This window comes from Aythya marila (genome assembly GCF_965140915.1).
Source record: "Aythya marila genome assembly, chromosome: 3".
NCBI lineage: Eukaryota > Metazoa > Chordata > Aves > Anseriformes > Anatidae > Aythya > Aythya marila.
In genome coordinates, this window is record NC_139044.1 from 83,567,329 (window position 1) to 83,587,991 (window position 20,663).

At 38.4% G+C, this 20,663-nt stretch overlaps 1 protein-coding gene across 2 annotated transcripts in view; it reads left to right on the forward strand.

The window, feature by feature from the left end:
* PDE7B (phosphodiesterase 7B) overlaps positions 1-20,663 on the forward strand; it is a 176,987-nt gene that overhangs the window by 69,298 nt on the left and 87,026 nt on the right. The gene's annotated exons all lie outside the window — the stretch shown is intronic.

Here is a 20,663-nt window from a genome sequence, read left to right on the forward strand (position 1 = left end):
AAGTCTCAGAATGTGCTGGCACTTTGATCATTGAGACAGGCATTTATCAAGAGACAGGTCATTGTTTGTCTAAGGAAAAGACAGAAAATGTACCTCCCTCTGTTCTAACAGCCCTGAAAGGACTTTCTAATGGAAACTAATGTCTTTAACTATAGGTTTCCACAATTTCATATTTACAGGCTTGGGTCAGTATCTGCCATGCAACAAAATCATAGTTAAATTGGTATTATCTTGCTTTGCTATGGAAACCTCAGGTCAAGTTGCCAATACATCCGGACATTCTGTTAATGTTCAAATAAAATTATGGAATGAGTTGGGAGGATAAGAAAGTAAGCAAAGGGGTAGAAAAAATTGAGTTCTCAGTAGCCACACGATGCAGCATCAATAGCAGTCACTGACAGAGCTTTGCTGGAAAAGGAAGATGAATGGGCAGATGCTCCATTGTAATTTCTTCCTATCAGCAGAGAGCATAACACAGGCATTAATCCACTGGTTTAATCAGAGGTAATAACATGTCCAGGGAGCTACCACTTCCAAGATGCAAGTGCAATTGCTGTCATTGTACATTTGTTCTAAAGGGTTCTTTAGGCAAGTGCATGTCACAATATTTTAGAAGCCAAAAGAATCCAAGTTTATGTGACTTTAATTATTAACATATTTCACTTTTCTTAAAAAGAAGGAATGGAAGCATCATAAATCACGATGTCTAATCTCATTTATTTTCTGTTGTTTGAGAACAGCACTCAGGGTGTTTGAAGTCTGTGTATTATTTGTTTCACGGGGGAAAATGACATTATAATAACCCTCAGAACAGTTTGGAGAGAAAATTCTGTTGTTTTTGGATATTTTTTATTTTAATCCAATCCAGTTTCTCTGTGCCAAGAAAGAATCTGTGTTTGGTTTAAGCAGAACCATCTTAGATACCACAGTTGCTTCAAATTGTGCAGCTCATTGAGACAAAACAAAAAGTCTCTTGATAATTGATGACTGAATAAACAAAGAGGAAACTGAAGGCAGATGCGTGCTGGAAAGCTTTTTGAAATCCTATGATGGTATGGGGGAGAGTTTGATTTTGTTTTTAATCAGAAGCACCACAATTCTCTCTTTAGCCTGAACATTTCCTCCTTGACATTTTTTGTTCTTAATCTGTGTTGGGGAGGGCGTTGCTGATGTTTAATTTTAAGTGAATTTCCAGTAGTAAATCTAGAAAGGTTTTAGGCTGGCAGCTGTGCAGATTCAAGTTCTCCCTCTGCAAAACAGGCTCTGAAGAGGGAACAGCATAAATCCTTCTAATACTGTCCTGCCAGAAAGCTTCTTCCTCGACATGGAAAGATCATCTGTAGGAATTACTATTACTAATTATTAGCATCTTCATCCGTCTGTTTTTTATATTCTTTCTGAAACTGCCTGAAAAGTAGTGAGATGTGCTGCAGGATCTCCTATTATGGACACATTGAAATCCCTTGGTAGGAGCAACACCAGAAGGACAGGTCCACATAAGCACAGGCCACGATTCAGCTCCTGTCTTCATTTCTCCTGCCCCTATCCCAGCTTCTCTTCTACTCAAAAACTCCCTTGCCTTTGATACATGTCTAAGCTGTCTGTAAAAAGTTTCTTCAGACATAGTTGACAAAAACTGTCTTCTTGAAATTGGATTGTGTTATTACACTTCAGTAAAAGATGAAAAATTGAGAGCGAAATGCAACAACTTCAAGTGAAAAACCTTTGGCCAGTAACTAGCTTCAGACTCAGAAGAGTGCTATGGCATTTTACTGATGTGGTCACTGTTTGGTCTTTTATGTGGGATGTGCATCACCATGTCTGTCAATGAGTTACTCCAGCATATGACAGGAGCCCCTGGTGACACCTCACAGCAGGAACAGCTTGTCTGAATCACATCAGTCACAGAGGAAAACAGGATAATGACATAGACATGCTAAAGTTCACCTGAGGAATTCCGACGGCATCTCTGAGTCAAATTTTACCAGGTGGCAACTGAAATTTTGTCTGTGGGAGTAAATGAGTACTAACTTTCTCTAAAAAATAGAAACAGTCACTGCAGAGTTCAGAAACTTTTGACTATATATATATATATATATATATAGTAGCCAAAAATTCAGTATTCCACCACGTTTCTTGTTTGAGCTTTTTCACAGAGATCTAGTAGGTTGGATCTTTATGCAAATGCAGTGATCCAGCTTTGTGGTAATAATTTACCTGACATTAAGTAAGACGGAGTTGAGTTAATACATGGACATGGATGACATAATGGGAATGATGGAGTTGATTTAGAAAGTGCCCACATCAATGCTAGGTCAGTGCTATTGTGTTGTTTGTGAGTGCCCTACTGATGGAGGAGCTGGCTGCTAGATGAGATAAAAACTTTGCTCTTAATTCCCTGTGCTCATTGATGACGCTGTGGTATATATTTTGTGAAAGCAGCTATTATGACACTCTAAGAAAGGACTTCTTCAGTTGTAAAATAAGTAACTTGGTCTTTCATTCTCTTTATTTCTTGGTGCAATGTGTGGCAACACATTATTCTAAATCAGATTAAATTGGGCAAGGGACAAGAATGAAGGAGGGTTTTAGTCATCCTACCCCCTCTTCAATTGGCCAATGCAACAGCTGCTCCCATGTTCCTGTGAGTGCTGCTGTACGAACACTTGACAGTTAGCCTTTAATTATAATATATAAAAAAAAAAATAGGTTGTTTTTAATCAGCTTTCCCAAAGCTAGGCTATCAAAATGAGTGCATCAGCCTTGGTAGAACAGTTTTTATCTGTATTTTCCCCTACCCTCATAAAGCTACCCTAAGGTCTTGGCTGGTATATAACACAAGACTTTGTGGCAAGATATTTGTAATTTCTCCTAGGGGAATTATCACATCAATTTGTCTCTAAGTCCCAGCGTATCTGAGACATGCAAATGTCAATTCAAAGGGTAAGCTCAAATATGTATCCACCAAGTAAAGTGGCAAAACTGGAATGGGGAATTGGCAGGTTCTGTCTTCTATAGTTACCAAGTATTGAAACAGTCACTCTAGTCACAGCAGGGCTTTGCAAGCATCTGCATATACCTTATCGGCCAATTAGGGAAAGAATATGAAGAAACTAATGACAAACTGTCCCTGTTCACTTGAGGACTCTCACTCCTGCATTTCATTTTGCTCACAAGCACTTGACCAACTGTTAAACCACAGAGAGTTACTGTAAATTCAGTCTAAATTGAAAATAAATAAATAAAATAATCACTTTAAAAGACAAAAAAAAAAAAAAAATTAATTACGGCATAATCTGTTCCAAATAAAATTCCGTACTACTGAAGAAGCATTTCTACACTATGGTCTCTGAACCTGGAGTCCCCATAAAGTCATGTAATGAAATGCAAGAGCAGCCTGTGAAATACAGATGAGATACCCATTCTCCCACATCACAACTGTGACACTACAGTCTTCACACTCTTGCACGTATGTACAACACAAACTTTGAATTTATGTTACACAATGACAGAACATCAGCAGGGAGCAGACAGGGTGGTCCTGCTCAGCTCACTTCACATTTTGGTGGGAGCTACAGGTTGTGGAAGAAGCATTGCCTCAGGCAGAAAATGAAATTGAATCTGTCCCTCCTCATGGATAACTCATGAAAATCATAGAACAGGGTGGTTTGAGTTGGAAAAGACCTTAAAGACCATTAAATTCCAACCCCTTTGCCACTGGCAGGGACACCTACCACTAGGCCAGGTTGCTCAAAGCCCCATCCAGCCTGGCCTTGAACACTTCTAGGGATGGGGCATCCACAGCTTCTCTGGGCAACCTGTGCCAGTGCCTCACCACCCTCAGAGTAAAGAATTTCTTCCTAATATCTATACTAAATCTCCCCTCTTTTAGTTTAAAACCATTTCCCCTTGTCCTATCACAAAACTGCCTGACAAAGAGTCTCTCCTCAGCTTTTCTGTAGGCCACCTTTAGGCACTGGAAGGTCACAATACGGTCTCCCCAGAGCCTTCTCTTCTCCAGGCTGAACAACCCCAACTCCCTTGGCCTGTCTTCACAGGAGAGGTGCTCCCTTGATCATCTTTGTTGTCCCCCTCTGGACTAATTCTAATAACATCCATGTCCTTGTGCTGCAGGCCCCAAACCTGGGTGCAGGTAGAGTCTCACAAGAGCAGAGCAGAGGGAATTACCTCCCTTGTTCTGCTGGCCACACTCCTTTTATGCAGCCCAGGATACGGTTGGCTTTCTGGGCTGTAAGCACACATTACCAGCTCATGTTGAGCTCCTCATCAACCAAAACCCCAAAGTTCTTCTCCTAAGGACTTCTCTCAATCCATTCTCTACCCAGCCTGAATTTGTGCTTGAAAATTCTTATCTACTATGTAAATTCCATGCGCAGTTTTATTATTATATAAACGGAACATATTTTTATATACAGAATGTTTGTGGTTTTTTTTTCCCTGATCATATTTTTAATGGCCACCACTGGAGTCTGTGATGAGCTGCAACTTGTACCTGGTGTGCACCAGCCAGGCTGGACTGAACACAAGTAGACTCTGATAGATGAATGCTTCATGGCTGATGCAAGTAGGATGCAAACAGGAAAATAGCAGTATTTTCTGAGATCTGCCCCAATTTGAGATGCTTCTGGGCATACTTATATTCAGATCTCTCAGACACCTACTGGGTTTTATGGTTAAAAGCATGAAAGCAAACAAGAAATTTGTAACAGGCACAGTGATGAAGCATTTTCAATGTCAAACAAAAGCTAAGGGTGAATTTTCAGGGTCTTACCCTTGGATTTAATCACAAAATCCTATCAGGAATTCCTAAGTCCCATTTCAGGAACATTTTTTTTTGATCTAGTCCTTAATATCTTGATGGCCTATTGCATGCTTTCACAGTCAGTAAGAAACAGACAGATAGGTCTCATCTGCAATAACTACACATGGCAGCTGTAGAATGCTACTGATCATCAACAGTCTTCAATTATTAATAAAAGTTTTTTTAGCCATTAGTTAAAAGCTTCTTTTTTTCTGGGAAAGACCTGGGAAGATAATTTTTCTTTCTAGCAGTGGATGTTTTTAAAGTAATAACCCACAATTTAAACCAGATTTAAATATATTAAATGCAAATCCACAGATAATTTGCACATTATATAGCTAAATTGCTAAATAAATAACATATCAAATAACTGTTTCTTTTAAAGAATATCCCAAAAACTTCTGTCAGGATACTCATGCCTTGTTTTTCTACTCTATAAAACTGTTCTTATTCTAACGCAGTACAAAATGTTTCTGGACAAACTTCATTCACGTTATCTGCTAATCCATTCTTAGGAAGTTTTTTAATGATAACACCTGCTGTTATAACAACAATTTTCAGTCTTTATTACTTATGGGATCTAGGGCTAATCAGAAATGTAATGTTTCACTGTATTTGAAAGTGATTGATCCCAGTATATAAAAAGAATTTTTTTCCCCACTGCAAGATATTTCAGCTTTTATACTTTGCAACTCCTGGTATTAACAAGAACCTGGAATGAAATCAGTGCAAATCAGAAATATGCATTGAAGATTTCCTATATGTATTTGCTGCTTTGTCTCTCACAGGAGAGCCTGCCCCTGCATTCCCCAGCTACATTATCACACACTATAAAGGAAGAAGTGCAATGAATGCAGTCAGCTTATTCCCCCCAGGAGTTCCCTCTGGTAGAGTATGTCAAAGTACTCCCAGCCGTCAGTCTGTCAGGTCTGCTTGGATGTTTTGGAAGACAGCGTGCTCTGAATGAGAATGCAACAATAGCAGGCTGATTTTTCAGCAGCAAGCACTGATAACTCTGATAAACAGTCTTCTTGAGGTAAGAAGTGACGCATATCAGAGGTTCCTGCCTTAGACGCCAAGGTTATTCGTCATGTAATTGGATATTCTCGGAGAAAACCATAATTAACCCAGATTTAAAGGCATAAGGCAGTCTTGTTTATAATATGTGGTCAAAGATAATCATTCTCTGCTGAATCCACTTTCATCTTTCCTATTCATTTATGTTTAAGAGATGTGACCTAACCAGGTCCTACTTAAACAAAGTTGTGATTTACGGGCTTCATGATTATTGCTAAATTACAGACCTGGGACTCTTGGAATTTCATTGCTCTGTCAGGGTAAAAATCAGACTCTGCTAACTCAGAAGTCCAGGAAGTTATCATTTTACAAGAGTGTGGGACATGTACATCCCCCAACAGATGCAGAAGTAGAGTAGCGAGCACTTACTAGTCAGTAGAAGTAGCTGTAGTGAGTACTTGCTATTGCCATCAAGTTCTGCCTGCACATTGGCTTATTTCATCCTACAATACAATAAGAACTCCAGATGCCATACAGGTGGAGTCAATCATTAACTGTGACTGAATTTGCCAATTTCATGTGACCCTGGGCTGCCCAAATGCTGGGAAACCGCACAAGACCCGGGGAATCTGTTACTCCTGTCCTCACCTTCCTCTGGTCTCCACTTCAGCTCTCTGGCTGCCCCACTGTCCCTCTGCTGAAATTGTGTTAAAGCTGAGTCCCTAGGGACTGTAATGGAAGTTTTTTTATCACACCACTCATTGGCTGACCCAGGGGATTTCAGGAAGTAGCAGACTAGTCTGCTCTGGTGTGTTGAGGCAATTGGTCATTGGGTGGGAGATCTGCTGCTTCCAGGAAGCAAAGGACTATCACATCACAATAGGTTCTAGCTCCTGCCCCCAAGGGAAACAAACACACAAAAGCTCACAGTTACACCAGACAACGTAATTCTTCTGACTCCAGCCAGCTGCAAATCCCAGTAGCCTTCTCCTTCACTTCTTTTGGCACCAGAAAATTGATACCTATCTCCTCATTCAATTCTTTGCTGAATCACACGATAGGAAGCCAAATTCCATACTGTGCTCACTTGCTCTCTCTCTCATACGCTAAAACACATTTTGTGTTTCTCACTATAAACATCCGCAAACCATCCATATACGCATTTTGAAACCTTAATGTAAATGCTATATTTTACCTTTAAAGATAGGGCTTTTTTGTTTAAACAGCTTCTTGGTTATTCATTTTCTTTTTCAAATTCTTAGCATGGCAACCATACATATAATACATTCTTCCCTAATGGCTACATAAATAAATGAGGCTTTGGCTTTTCTCCAGATATTTTCCCATTGTTAAAAGGAATATCTGTTTTTAGACCCTTTCCCGTTTTTCCGTAAAGGTAGCCTTATCTTCTTGGTTCATCAGTAACACTTCGTTACTGATGTGGAACTCAGGCTCTTTGAGGTAACCTTTCCTGTAATTACTGTTTCTGTCATCAATTGTCCCCTGAAACTTGGGCTATGTAATTCCTTAGGCTTCACATTAGGATTCAATGTAATTTCTTAGGTTTATATGGGGGGAAAAAAATCTACTAGAGCTCTTAGGAGATATTTCATTTTGTTGTCTTATCGTTATGGAATAGCTGTTAATATTTGTAAGCCCTTTTAACATCATTGTCTGCATGTGGAAATAGATAACCCTGGCTGAAGTTCTAGATTGGTTTTGGTGAGTTAAGTCAGAAAAGAGTTTTAAGAGACTGATACTGAGCCAAAATATCAAGACTCATATGATTCTAGGCTTGTTTAGTCATGTTTATGCATAGATCCAACATACTTTGATGCATATTTTTTCACACATAGATTCAACATATTAAATACACTTACAAAAGAAATTATGGAACTCTGTAATAAAAATCTCCAGTTCTGAAGCCTGAGCTGTATTCTCTCAGTTCATTAAATCACTACATAAGAAGGAGAAGGAGAAGGAGAGAAGGCAAAAAGATTTTTAAAACAGGAGAAAATGGGCAAAAAATGACATCAGAAGTTAAAGTATAGTGGTGGAATTAAAGAATACAAATGATGGGTCTCAGCTCTAATAAAAGAATATATATTGCATAATGCTGACAGTAGTAAATTCTGTTCACATTCTGTGCACATAGCATCTTGAGGTGAGCAGCAGGCTTTCTCCTTACCTCTTTTGTACCTCTATATGTCCAGAGTAAGAATGTTTTATAGCTGAGGCTTTCTGACAGCCTACAGAAAGACACAAGGATTTTGAGAGCTCTTTTCAGCTCATAGTATAGCAGTGAAAATACCTCACATAAATCACTGAATTATTTGTGTTTGTTCTATTGGAGCCACAGGTGATTAGCTCAAGAGTTTCTTCTATGAAGAGAAATATGAATGAGAATAAGAAAGGGTAATAAAAGAGGGTATTAAGAATGTGAGAGGGCTCATATGTGAAGAATCAGATAACTGAAACATTTTTCACTTGTCTGCTCAAAATTTTCTTATGCCAATCTACTGAGGAGTTGTATTTAAAAACAGCACATCCTAATCATAGGGAAGGAAAAAAAAAAAAAAGAAGAAAAAAAAAAAAGAAAGAAAAGTAAAAAATAAAAAAGAGAGTTTAAAATACTTGATTGCAATGGGTGTCCAACATCCAGTTTGTAAAAATAAGCAGAGGTAATTCAGACAGAGGAGTAAAGAGGGAATTTAGTGTTGCCTCATATTTATGGTTTTAATTCTCAATGTCCTACAAGTGCACATGTAGGATTGAGTGGCTTTTTGCCTTGTCTTTCCATGAGTGCACAACATACATACTGCATATACATGAGCATCAGTAGGGGGATATGTTTTCTAGAAAAAATACAGTTCTCATTGAGCAGTATTGAATGAATAAAAAATGAATAAATGAATGAAGAAAAATCACTCAATTAGACATGCTCTGTGAATGCAGAGACTATTCCATGATGTGGGAGGAATTAGTCCAGCCAAGAAACATAATACTATCTATTTAAGGAAATTTGGCTCTTTAAGGAATGATGATGCCTTTTACTCAGCTATTATACCTTTTTCAGCATAACTTAAAACCTCAGGCAATGATTTTATGATACCAATGTGTAACTCTGTAAAAAGATATCCTTCTTAGTCAGATGATAATTATTCATTAGTTCCTGAAAATCAATTAATTTGGGTACTTCAGAATGGGTTGTCTGGAATAGGGACACCCAATTCATCAGTCCTCTTAGAAATTTGCAGCTTCTATATTTTAACATCTATTATCTTATAATGAAAAGGGATTAAATACATTTACATATTTTTTAATGTAGCACAGTTGGAGGATTTCTATGTAAGCTCTCATCAAAATTTAACAATAAAATGAAACAAATATCTTCTGTAATGTGGAAAATATTATACATAAATGCATGAAAATTCTTTATAGATATTTATAATGACAATTTTTCAAGTTCATTAGTATTGCCCAGGAATGAGCCACTGTTGCTGGCTGGAGCAGAATGATCACATACAGGAATTTCTGCCTCTCTACCTTAAATGTTTTGCAGCTCTCCATACAGATTAGTTTATGTTGAAAAGTGTATCAGTGTTAGCTTTTCCCAGAGATTTTCCCTTCACTCAGCAAATAGGCTTACCTCAGCATCAGCAACATTTTTTTGGTAGTTAGCTAAGCACAAGAATCAATAGTAGGTAATTTCAGTACTGCAGCACGCAGTGCTTCTGATAGGCCAGGCAGGGTACTTTCTGACAGCATGAGCGGGTCTGGCTTCCAGAGCCTCCAGCCAGGCCTATGGCTTTGCTCAACACAGGCTGAGCTGCAAGTGAGGGCTGTGGCTGCCTTTTCTAACAGCTTCTATTCAGTTGACCTATCAGTCATAATTGGGGCTGAAATAAAAGATGAAGTAGGTAAGCACTCTTCTCTGTGGTAAATTAAGGGAAATGTCTTGTCCCAGACAATACACGGGGCCCTCATTACTTGTCACTATTAAAGATTATTTTTAGAATTGGTCCTTAGCCCACTTCTCTGACCAAAATATTGCTTTGGTCACCATACTATTTTAAAATTTCCCTCAGAATAGAGCCAAGTAACATGGATAAAAATAGCCTTTGTATCCATCTCTTTTCAGTAGTGGCCACTCTGCAGCCATGGGTGGACAGTAGAGCTGGTAGCTATTACCTTAATTTGTAACAGCCTCCTCATCTAATAGGCCAGATATTATTGGCAAGACAACACAAAATAATAGAAGAGAAAAAGATGTTCAAGTGCAGAAGGAAAAAAAAATATTTAAAATACTTCTTCAGAATAAAAGCAGCCATAGATGTTATTGACTCTTGTCAATAACAAATGGACTGACACCTGGACATACCTAACACCTCTTGTACCTGCTGCTGTGGATTTCAGCAGTGGTTGCAAGCACTCTGTCCCTGTCCACACCTGGCCCAGGAGAAGGCTGCACACATGTCCTGCAGGCTGAGATGCGGGCATGGAGGTCAGCTGGGGATATAACACTTTCAAGGTCATGCAGAGCTGCCACTGCTACCTGTCATGACTCACAGGCATTGCAAAGTGATAAACTCCTACTCAGCTCCCTGAAGAAAACACCATCATTTCTGAAGTGGGCTAACAGTGTTACATTTCAACATGCATTTGTTGTTTGTGCACTCCTTCCAATTACACTTAAACTCTAAGGGTGACCAGATAGCTATAAATCATAATAGTTCAGAATAGCTGTCTGAAAACAGGTCCTTAAAAATATGTCAGCATCTAAGAAGAGTTATAAAGCCTCTGTTATGAAGTTATGTTAAAGGTTTATTGTTCATAGTATATTTATGTTTGCTTTCTTCCTCTGAAGTAATACTATTCCCATGTTAACCATAAGAAAACAGTTACGGCTATACAACATGGTAGGTATAATACTCTATAAGCTGCCTAGTCCTGGTTTCCTAATCAGCCAACATTGTCCAGTGTAGCATGGTGCTTTTGCAGCTTATATCCATGGTCTTCTTCACAGAGAAATCAGGTCAAGAGAGAAGTGAGAAGTAGGCTCCAGATCTCATCACAGTGCTGAGCTATCTCACATCAAACCTGGAAGTTTGGAAGAAACCTCCTGAGTTTAGGCGGCTTACATATAGCCAGAGGAATTTCTTAGGATCATGCAAGCAACATGTGACAGAGCCTTGTATCTGATTATTAAAAAAAAAAAAAAAAAAAGTACTTGCTGAGGATGTATGTAATGTGTGGCATATCTTTCGGATGCTCTTGTGCTGACATCTATAGAGATGTAAGACCATTAGTAAAGCACACTTCTTTGTCCATTATTTCCCCATAGAGGCTGTCTAAAGGAGAGGGAAAGGCAGTAAATATCATTAATAAAATGAACCCCCATAAATAAGAGAAATTATTGTGACAACTTCTGAAAACAAGACTGTTTTAGTTTTTCTCTTATGAATATTCATACGGCCATTATCACTGCTGTTTTTTAAAGCTTCGAAGTCTGAGCTTGTTGAATTTATACTTTCATAGAATCACAGAATCGCATACTGGCTTGGATTGGAAGGATCCTTAAAGATCACCCAGTTGCAACTCCTCTGTCATGGGCAGGAACGCCACCAGCTAGATCAGATTGTCCAGGGCCCCATCCAGCCTGGCTTTGAACACCTCCAGGGATGGGGCATCCACAGCTTCTCTGGGTAGCCTGTGCCAGTGCCTCACCACCCTCTGAATAAATAATTTCTTCCTTACATCTAAATCTCCCCTTTTTTAGTCTAAAACCATCTCATTATCTGCCCAAGTAAAAAGATGTTCTCCATCTTTTTTTACAAGCCCCCTTTAAGTGGGCTTATAGGAACTGAAAGGCCACAATGAAGTCTCCCTGGAGCCCCTTCTGCAGGCTGAACAGCCCCATCTCTCTCAGCCTTTTTTCCTAGGAGATGTGCTCCAGAAACTCTGATCATTTATGTGGCCCTTATCTGGACCCACTCTGACATGTCCACATTCTTCTTGTGCTTGGGGCCCCAGACCTGGATGCTTAACTCCAAGTGGGGCCTCACGAGGGCAGAGCAGAGGGGCACAATCACCTCCCTTGGCCTTTTGGACACTCCTCTGTTGATGCAGCCCAGGACACAGTTGGTCTTCTGGGTTACAATCACTCTGTGCTGGCTCATGATGAGTTTTTTGTCCACCAGAACCCCCAGGTTCTTCTCTTCAGGGCTGCTCTCAATGAATTCTTCTCCCAGTCTGTGCTCATGTCTGGGATTGCCCTAACCTGGGTGTAGTACCTTGCACTTAGCCTTGTGGAACCTTATTAGGTTCACATGGGCCCACTTCTCAAGCTTGTCCATGTCCCTTTGTTTGGCATCCCTTCCTTCTGTTGTATTGACTGTACCGTACCACTCAGCTTGGTGTCATATGCAGACTTGCACTCCATCCCATTGTCTATGTCATTAATAAAGATATATAAACAGCACATGTCCCAAAACAAACCCCTGAGGGACAGCACTTGTCATCAGCCTCCACCTGGACATAGAATCATTGACCACAACTCTGGCTGCGGCCATCCAGACAATTCTTCAGCCACTGAATGGTCCACCCTTCAAATCCATCACTCTCCAATTTGGAGATCAGGGTGGCATGTAGGACCATGTCAAAGGTCTTACAGAAGTCCAGGTAGATGACATTGGTTTGTCTCCCCTTGTCAACTGATGCAGTCACTCCATCATAGAAGGCTAACAGATTGGTCAGGCAGGATTTGCCCTTGGTGAAGCCATGCTGGCTGTAGCAGATCACTTCCTTCTCTTACATGTGTCTTCACATTGCTTCTAGGAGGGTCTATTCCATGATCTTCCCAAGCACAGAGGTGAGACTCACTGGTCTGTAGTTCCCCGGGTTTTCCTTTCTACCCTTTTTAAAAATGGGAGCGATGTTTCCCTTTTTCCAGTCACCAGGGACTTCTCCTGACTGCCATGACTTTTCAAATGTGATGAATAATGGCTTGGCAACTACATCGACCGGCTCCCTCAGGACCCTGGGATGCATGTCATCAGGCCCCATAGACTTGTACCTGTTCAGTTTCATCAGGTGGTCTCTTTTCAAGCAGTATCACTGATATGTTTAAGTAGATAACTTGCAAAGCTTCAAAGCTTTGGTGAGTCCATTTTATTCAAATAAATATTTAAATTTCTGAATGTTTATTGTAATTTATCTTAGCATCTTGGAATTCAGACAGAAAACCTAAGATGAGGATTTTCTCATCAGATTCTTTTGCCTGGAAACAACTGAAGGGTAGCACTTTCCGGACTGTTCTCATCCTTCCGCTTCTGATCTCCACAGAAACTGAGGATCACAGCTGTCTCCAATATTTATTTATTTAGAGAGCAATGGAACATTTTGAACCTCAAAACAAAAAGAAGGAAAGTTTGGTTGTTTGAATTTCTGCCAAAGATGTGATGAATTCTACTAAACAATTGTTAAACAGCAATTGTTATAATTTAGTGCATTTAGTCTGTACCAAATGCTACTCCACTATGCATTATTGTAATTTAGGGTGCAAGCAGCCTACCCAAATAACAGCACAGAACTTGGCTGGTTATATTATCCAGCTATTTGCACAAGGCTCCTCTTTGAGCCAGACAGAAGACACAAGCTTTGAGATACAGATATGAGTTTGGGTACTTTGAATTGTATCTTCAGTGACCATCCCATTCAAGATTTAAGTGACCAAGCTGGGTATCTAAAGTTGGTGTTGTAAAAGTCTCCCTGTTTCTTACACTGAGTTTTGAACAAAAAGTGGGACCTGTTTAAAACATCTAGTAAAACGAGGCTCTGACCACATAGACATCTGTTACCAAACTGATCTAATCCAAACTGATTTGCACACCTACATACATACTGAAGTATATTGGCATTTAGTAATCAAAATAAATAACTAAATAAATAAATAAATAAATATTTTAAAAAATAATAAACAATTAGGAAAGTTATACTTGGTTAATGCTGCAGGGAAGTTATAAAAATAACTTAAAACTGATGTATATGTTAAATAAAACTTACAGTTGCCTTTGAGATTTAAATTTATAATCTACTAAGAGTTTTTCATTGTCTTCTCCATTAAACAAAAATAATTAACTGTAGTAGACAGCTACAAATCACTGAATGTGGATAGCTCTCTTTTACCTTTCTTTCACTCCTGACCATTTATCTCTCCATAGTTTAAAACTCGTTCAATGTGCAAAATTCTGCTAGTTCCTCTTACCACGGTACATCCCAAGCTATTGGTCGCAGCCACAGGAAAAGGCATTAAATTCAGAGCTGTTAAGTCTGTGTTTTTTGTTTTTTTTTACCACTGTTGGTTCAAAGTTATTTCAGAGCACTACAGAGATGCTATCAGATCTTCCTGTCTCTTCCGTGCTCCATATAGCATACCTGCAAGCCACTGATGTCTTTACCCTGCATTAGCATTGTCCAGTGTTTACCCTTACTTCCATATACTTTCAGATAAAAAATGTTCACTAAGATTGCTAAAGCTAGCTGAAAATTTTTCAGTGGAGTAGTTTTGTATTAGAAAAAGCAGTGTTAGTTTTTTTCAAAAAAAAAAAAAAAATATATATATATATATATATATACATAAACAACTTTTTCAGGGAGGAAAAGTTGCTTCTCATTTCTCATTTTGTTAAGAAAACAACCAGCACCACATTCTGACCTTTTCTGGTAATTTTTGTTCCCTATTGTTTTGTTAATTTATTTAGTCTTTAATATTCTAACTTGTTTATTCAAATGTTATTCAAATACCAGGTTAAATGTTATTCAAATATCAGGTTATAGAATCTGTTATTCTAATGCAATGTTTTAAAGCTATCTCAAGAGAATATTTGCTACATCAAAAAGAAAAAATACTTTCTCAGAAGTAATTTACTGAAAGGTTTTTAAATTCTGTCTGATGGACATTTGGTTTTAACTTCTAATTCCTAATAAAAAAGAAAATCTGGCATTTCCATGAAACAAATTCTGCTTTCCAACTTGCTACCATTAATTCTGTTTTTATTATGCTAGCGATTGTATTCTGAACTAAGGAACTGTGTTTTTTAAAATGTTAAGGAACCAGCAGGCAGTCTTAGATGAGCATGCACTTCTGTTTGCACTGTGACTAGAAAAGGAAGTACATGTTCATGCAAAAATTAGACTTAAATAAGTATTTCCTATTGGAGTTATACAAGCACATGTGATGGCATAGTTGGAATCCTGAGATTTAGCTGTTAAAAAAGCAGCTGATGCAGATGGCAAATGTCAGCAAAGGAGATTCAGTTAATTTTCCAATTCATTGGCATAGGAAACTAGTGGTTTAATAGGGGGATAGGCCAACTGATGTTTGATTTTTTTTCCACATAGTCACACAATCTGGTAAAAGTTACATCACTTCCTTGCATGCTAGCCCCACTAAATTGTTTCCTGTGCCAACGTTCCAACCGAGGCTGGAAATACCAGAGGATTTCTTTCCCTTTCTGAAAAGCCAAAGTTAATGGTGGTTGAAACCAGTTTCATCTGGTATTACTTCAACATTGATATTATATTTTAAAATAACAGCAAAAACTATGTAATGGGTTTCATTGAAGTGCATAAGAAGTTCCTGATAAAAATAACAGAAATAATTTTACTTCAGTTACTTAATATATGCATAGTATTCCACTAAAAACAAGCCAACATTAGCAAGAAGATAAACTAGACCATCATTTAAACTTTTTTTTTTTTTTTGTCTAGTTTTAGGACACAGTAACAAAGATTCTGTAACATCTTCAACTTCTCAAAATGCTCAGGTTTATGAATAGAGCTAAAAGTGAATACAGAACTGGGGAGTAGGGTTGTCCCTGGCTCCTTTGAGCACTGAAGTTTTCTTTCCTTGGCTAATGGACACACACAATCTTTCAGTAAACTGCTCTGAGTGTGATGGGTACCTTGCAGACTTCAAAAAGTGTGACATTTTGCTAAGTCTGTGCTTATAGAGACAAGACACTGCCTATCATTCTAAGAATCTGAGCTTGGTTTCTGAATAAAGCATCTTCAAAGTGCAAAGGCGAGTAGCTGAAAATGCATGTGGGAAAACACTCTCACATTTAGCTCTTTCATTCCCCCAAAGATTGATGAAAAGTTTACTGTTGTTCTTATTAGAGGTTTTCTGTCAGCAGAGGGCAAGCTAAAGAGAACAACCCAAAAGTCTTAAAATTCTGCGATGAAGTAACTGGCATGTCTTCCAATTGACTTGGCATATGATATTGTGGACCTCAGAAAAACAGATCAAGCAGAGGCGGATGTAGTCCCTGGGCTGGAAAGTACTGAGCAGATAGTTAAAGGGAAATGGAAATTTCTTCCTGATTCTCCCACCTGAAAACTTCTGAAGTCACTTCTTCGCTACTGATGGAAGGAGTTGTTTATGGATGTCAATACTGTGACCAAATCTTACATCTTGATGCCTTGCTGAGGTCTGGAAAAAAAAAAAAAAAAAAAAAGGCACAAAGTACAGCATTTGCATGACTGTCTTGTCAGAATAACCTTAATACTTTCTTCTTTTACCACAATTTTGATCAATCAGGCATTTTGTTCAAATAAAGTATCTTACAAGCACTGTGTATCTAGATGTATATTCCTATCATAACAGCTGGGCAGAGCCCTACAAAATGATGTGTGATTGTCTGGACTGAAAAGAAAATTGTAGCAGATATCTTAGGAAACACTGGAAAACATTTATGGTTTTACATATGGTCAGGATATCTTGGAAAGCATACTACAGCTGGAACTACATTATTGAAAGCAGCCTGCCCAAATAAGTCTGAGAGAAACAGATTTTCCAGAAAACCTCCTTTCCATCTGCAAACCTAGTGGATGCCTTTAACCAGTTATAGATACTACCTACACAGTTTTTTTCTTTCCGCAGCATCAAGATTACATTTGGAATGGAAGCTCTAGTGAAGAAAAAGAACCAACACATGTTTGCATGACTATCAATGGGGTTTGATAGCACAGTCATAAAATGCCAGCACAGTTGTGACACCAGAGGTCCAAAGTTGCTAATACTAGTGTAGCTACATTTACACAAATGCATTTGTAAGAAACGCTAAGAGCTTGATTACAGTAAATATGGCCTGATTTTGCAGTCAGGAGAATCTAGGTCAGAGGGAGCTTAGTTTATTCACTGTTTTGTTTGTGCATCAGTTAGACCTTTCCCATGACTTCTCATCTGTATCTCCTCTCCATCCCTGCAGCAAATTGCACACGCTGCTGTTATGCATGATGCAAGCAGGGAAAAGCTAAAAGGAAAAATTTAGTGATCAGATCTTGCAATATCTGATTTACAAGTGAAGAAGCAAGCCCTATTGTTCCTCTGCATTTATCACTTTATTTATGTCCCATTTTTTCTTACTATAATATGCTTTCTTTGACAAAAAATTAAACTAGATAAAATAGATAGTGAAGATTTTTTGGCTAATCACTTTATTTTCATAACGGCAAAAGACAAGAAAAGACAAAATCATAGTTGCTAGTGTTTTCCATATACCATAAAGGGCAAGGACACAATAGGCTATACAGCCACTAATACAATCTCATTAAGGTAATAAGCGAAAGAAGACATATTTCAAATGTGACACATCTCTCATCTTTCACATTGCTGCCATAATTTTTAGATACTTATCTTCTAATTGAGAAAATATGTATGCACATGTTCAACTTTAAAGACAGCAGCAATCCTTTTGAATTCATTGAGACTGTTCAATATTAGTTATGTATTTAAGTGATATGCATCTCTCATCTGGTTAGTCCCCTTTTCTACTCAATCTTTTTTTTTAAACTGTTCGCAAAAAGGAATCCTGCAGGATGCTGTAGTTACTACTGTTACAGGATTATTAAAACGATAAATAGCATTTCCACTATCCCATGTAATAAGTTATTATTATTATTTTTAAGCCTACCTGAATTACTATTTTAAGCCTACCTGAATTCTACCTACATTTTCAACTCGGTGCAGCTTTCTGAACCTCCCATTCCAATATCCATGTTGATTATTAAGCATCCAATATAAAACCATTACAATGATCGCTGCATAAGAGCTTTCTTTGGGGATGGCAATGAGTTTTTTCTAACTGTTTATAGGTGATGCGACTCTATTATCTCCTATGTCTGTTATTTTCTTTAATGCTCCATAGAATGTGGGAGATTTGAAGCATCATAGTTAATATGCTGAACTTTTAATTCTCCAAAGCAGGCAATGGAAAAATTACACAACCTCACTGTTTCCAATTAGTTATGGACTTCTGTTTATTCCTTTACCACAAACATTTTTGCTTAGTTAGTAGTACAAATTGTTAATCAGAAAAATGTGCTATCTCACATGTGCTAAGAATGAAAAAGAAATTGACTCCTTGCCCTACAGAACTCAAGTGATCCTCAGTCTTCCATTTCCAGAACCTTTTCCCAAGGAGTCTGATCAAGTATCCACAATAACTGTAAGATTACCATGAACCTATAGTACTGACTGTGTTTAACATTTCCCACTAGGTGAGACTCTCAAGGAATGATGCTGCATACAGCTCAGGCAATAATAAATAGTGCATCCTACCATTCCATTAGAAATTCATCTCACTACCCTTAACAGTGGGTTGGTAGCAGATAAATGAAATCTCCTACTATGTACTTTGAGTACACATGAAAATATGTAAGTACATTGTTAAGAATTCATAGTAAAAATAATAGATTAAAATTATGTTAGGGTTGGGGGAAAAAGTTCTGATGCAGGGCTTAGAGAACTTAGCATGTCCAGACTGGAGCAAAGATACAGTAATTGTCTTCAAATAAATACAAAAATATTCATATATAATAAGGTACCAGTAATAACAGAGGGAGGTAGCTAAGAGCAATTGTTTTTATTAATAAGAATAAAATTAAAATTATAAACATCTGGAATGAGACAAATGTGGGGTAAAGAATAAGACAATTATACTAAGATTTTTAAAGCAATGAAGAAGCAGGAGCTCATTTTTAAAGCAGGAGGTCATTAGAAAAATTTGTGTAAGCTCTGCACAGCTCTGCCTGCTTATGTTTCCTCTGTCATAACCTCCAGTCCTCTCCAGCATTCTTTTCCCTTGTCTTTTCTGAATGTTATTTGTTCACACTCTTATGTTCTCTATTGCCCCTTTTATGCTGCCCTACAAAAGTGCAGCACATTTTTTTTTCTTTATGTGTAACAATGACATACCACAATTTGAAATCTTTTATTTTGTTAAACTCACATCACACCCCTGAAGCCTTCTAAAGCTTGATGCCATTGATGGTATCATCACTTGGTTCTGACCCTAGGCAAATGCCTGTCCTATTGTCTCTGTATGAATCTGTGACCCCAAGGACAGAGGCAAAGACATAGTTTTCATAAGTGACTACTAACTTAAGCCGATTCTGCTAATGAGTGCCATCTAAAGACACATGCTTTACACTTTCTAAAAATCACTATCATAAGATCTTTGAAACTGGTCTCTAAACTTGGAGCGCTTAACTAATCACTTCTGAAAAAATTGGCAGTCTGTTTTTCCATTAATTTTAATAATGTACTGTATAAATGGACAATATCAGATCTTTTCAGGTATCTAGTTGGGAATGCACTAACATAAGTTGTGACACAAAGGTGGTGTGGGTTAGCTGATAGACAATTTCTACTAGTGATGAATCTGCTATCCTAACAATTTGTGTGCCATTTTTTCGAACATTGGCTCTCAGAAAAAAGTGCCAGGAAAAACAGAATATGACTTGTCCTTTACATTGCTCTTCTAATACAGAAAGGCACAGATGCCTCTACTCTAAGGAAGCTGTCAGCAAAGTTGTAGACCGGAGATCCCAGCATCACTGACAGTACTGGCAAGCAGGAGGTCACTGCTGGGCAGTGAAGCTTGGGGAGGGAAGCAAAAGGAAAAGGCTGGGGGGCTAGAGGGGAGAATCAAGGATCTTTCTTCACCATTCTTTTTTTACAGCTTTTGTGTGTCTGGCCTGATTTGTTGTGGGAGAGCTGCTGGAGACAGTGTATTTGGCACAGGCCAGGGTAGCTCAAAGCCAAAAGGATGGTGCTATTGCCAGTTTAAGCCATGGCTTTTCTTTTCTTTTTCTTTTCTTTTTTTTTTTTTCCTCTTTCCCCCTCCCTCCTTTTTATTTGAAGAAGGGAAAAGAAAAAAAGGGAAGAAAGGGACTTGCAATGAAAACCAGAGCAGTGGGCTAACGAAGGCCCTGCAGGCTTCAGTAGACTGGAAAGATACACGAAGCACTTCCTCTACCATCTGGCATGCACTTCTGCTGCTGCTGCTCTGGGTGCATAGCTTTGGAGTGAATAAGCAAACAAGTAAAACTTTTTAAGACACACCAATTATGAAACCCCAGCTATTAATCTGTCAGCTTACTCCCTTCCCTTTTCTCCCACCGCAATATTCCTTTCCTCAAGTCTTTTCCAGTTCTCGTGTCTACCTGTGAAAATAAGCACTGCTTTGTCAGGTTTTCAGAGCTGACTTCGATCACCTGTCCACTGGCATTGCTTCTCAAGAGGAAGAAGGCCTGGAGCCAACATATTTATACTACCATTGTTATCACTCATGCTTCTTTGACTCAATAAATGCAGTTAGAAGCAATGAAGTGATCCATCTCTGTTCAAAGATTTCCTTCCAATTTAGCTGGAGTTGAGAAGGCAAAAGAGAAGTTTTAGGTGAGCTAACCTTGTTCAAGGATTGCTTTAAATACAGTCACAAATGGCTGGGTACACTTCTGTGTAGGAGTGTTATGTTTT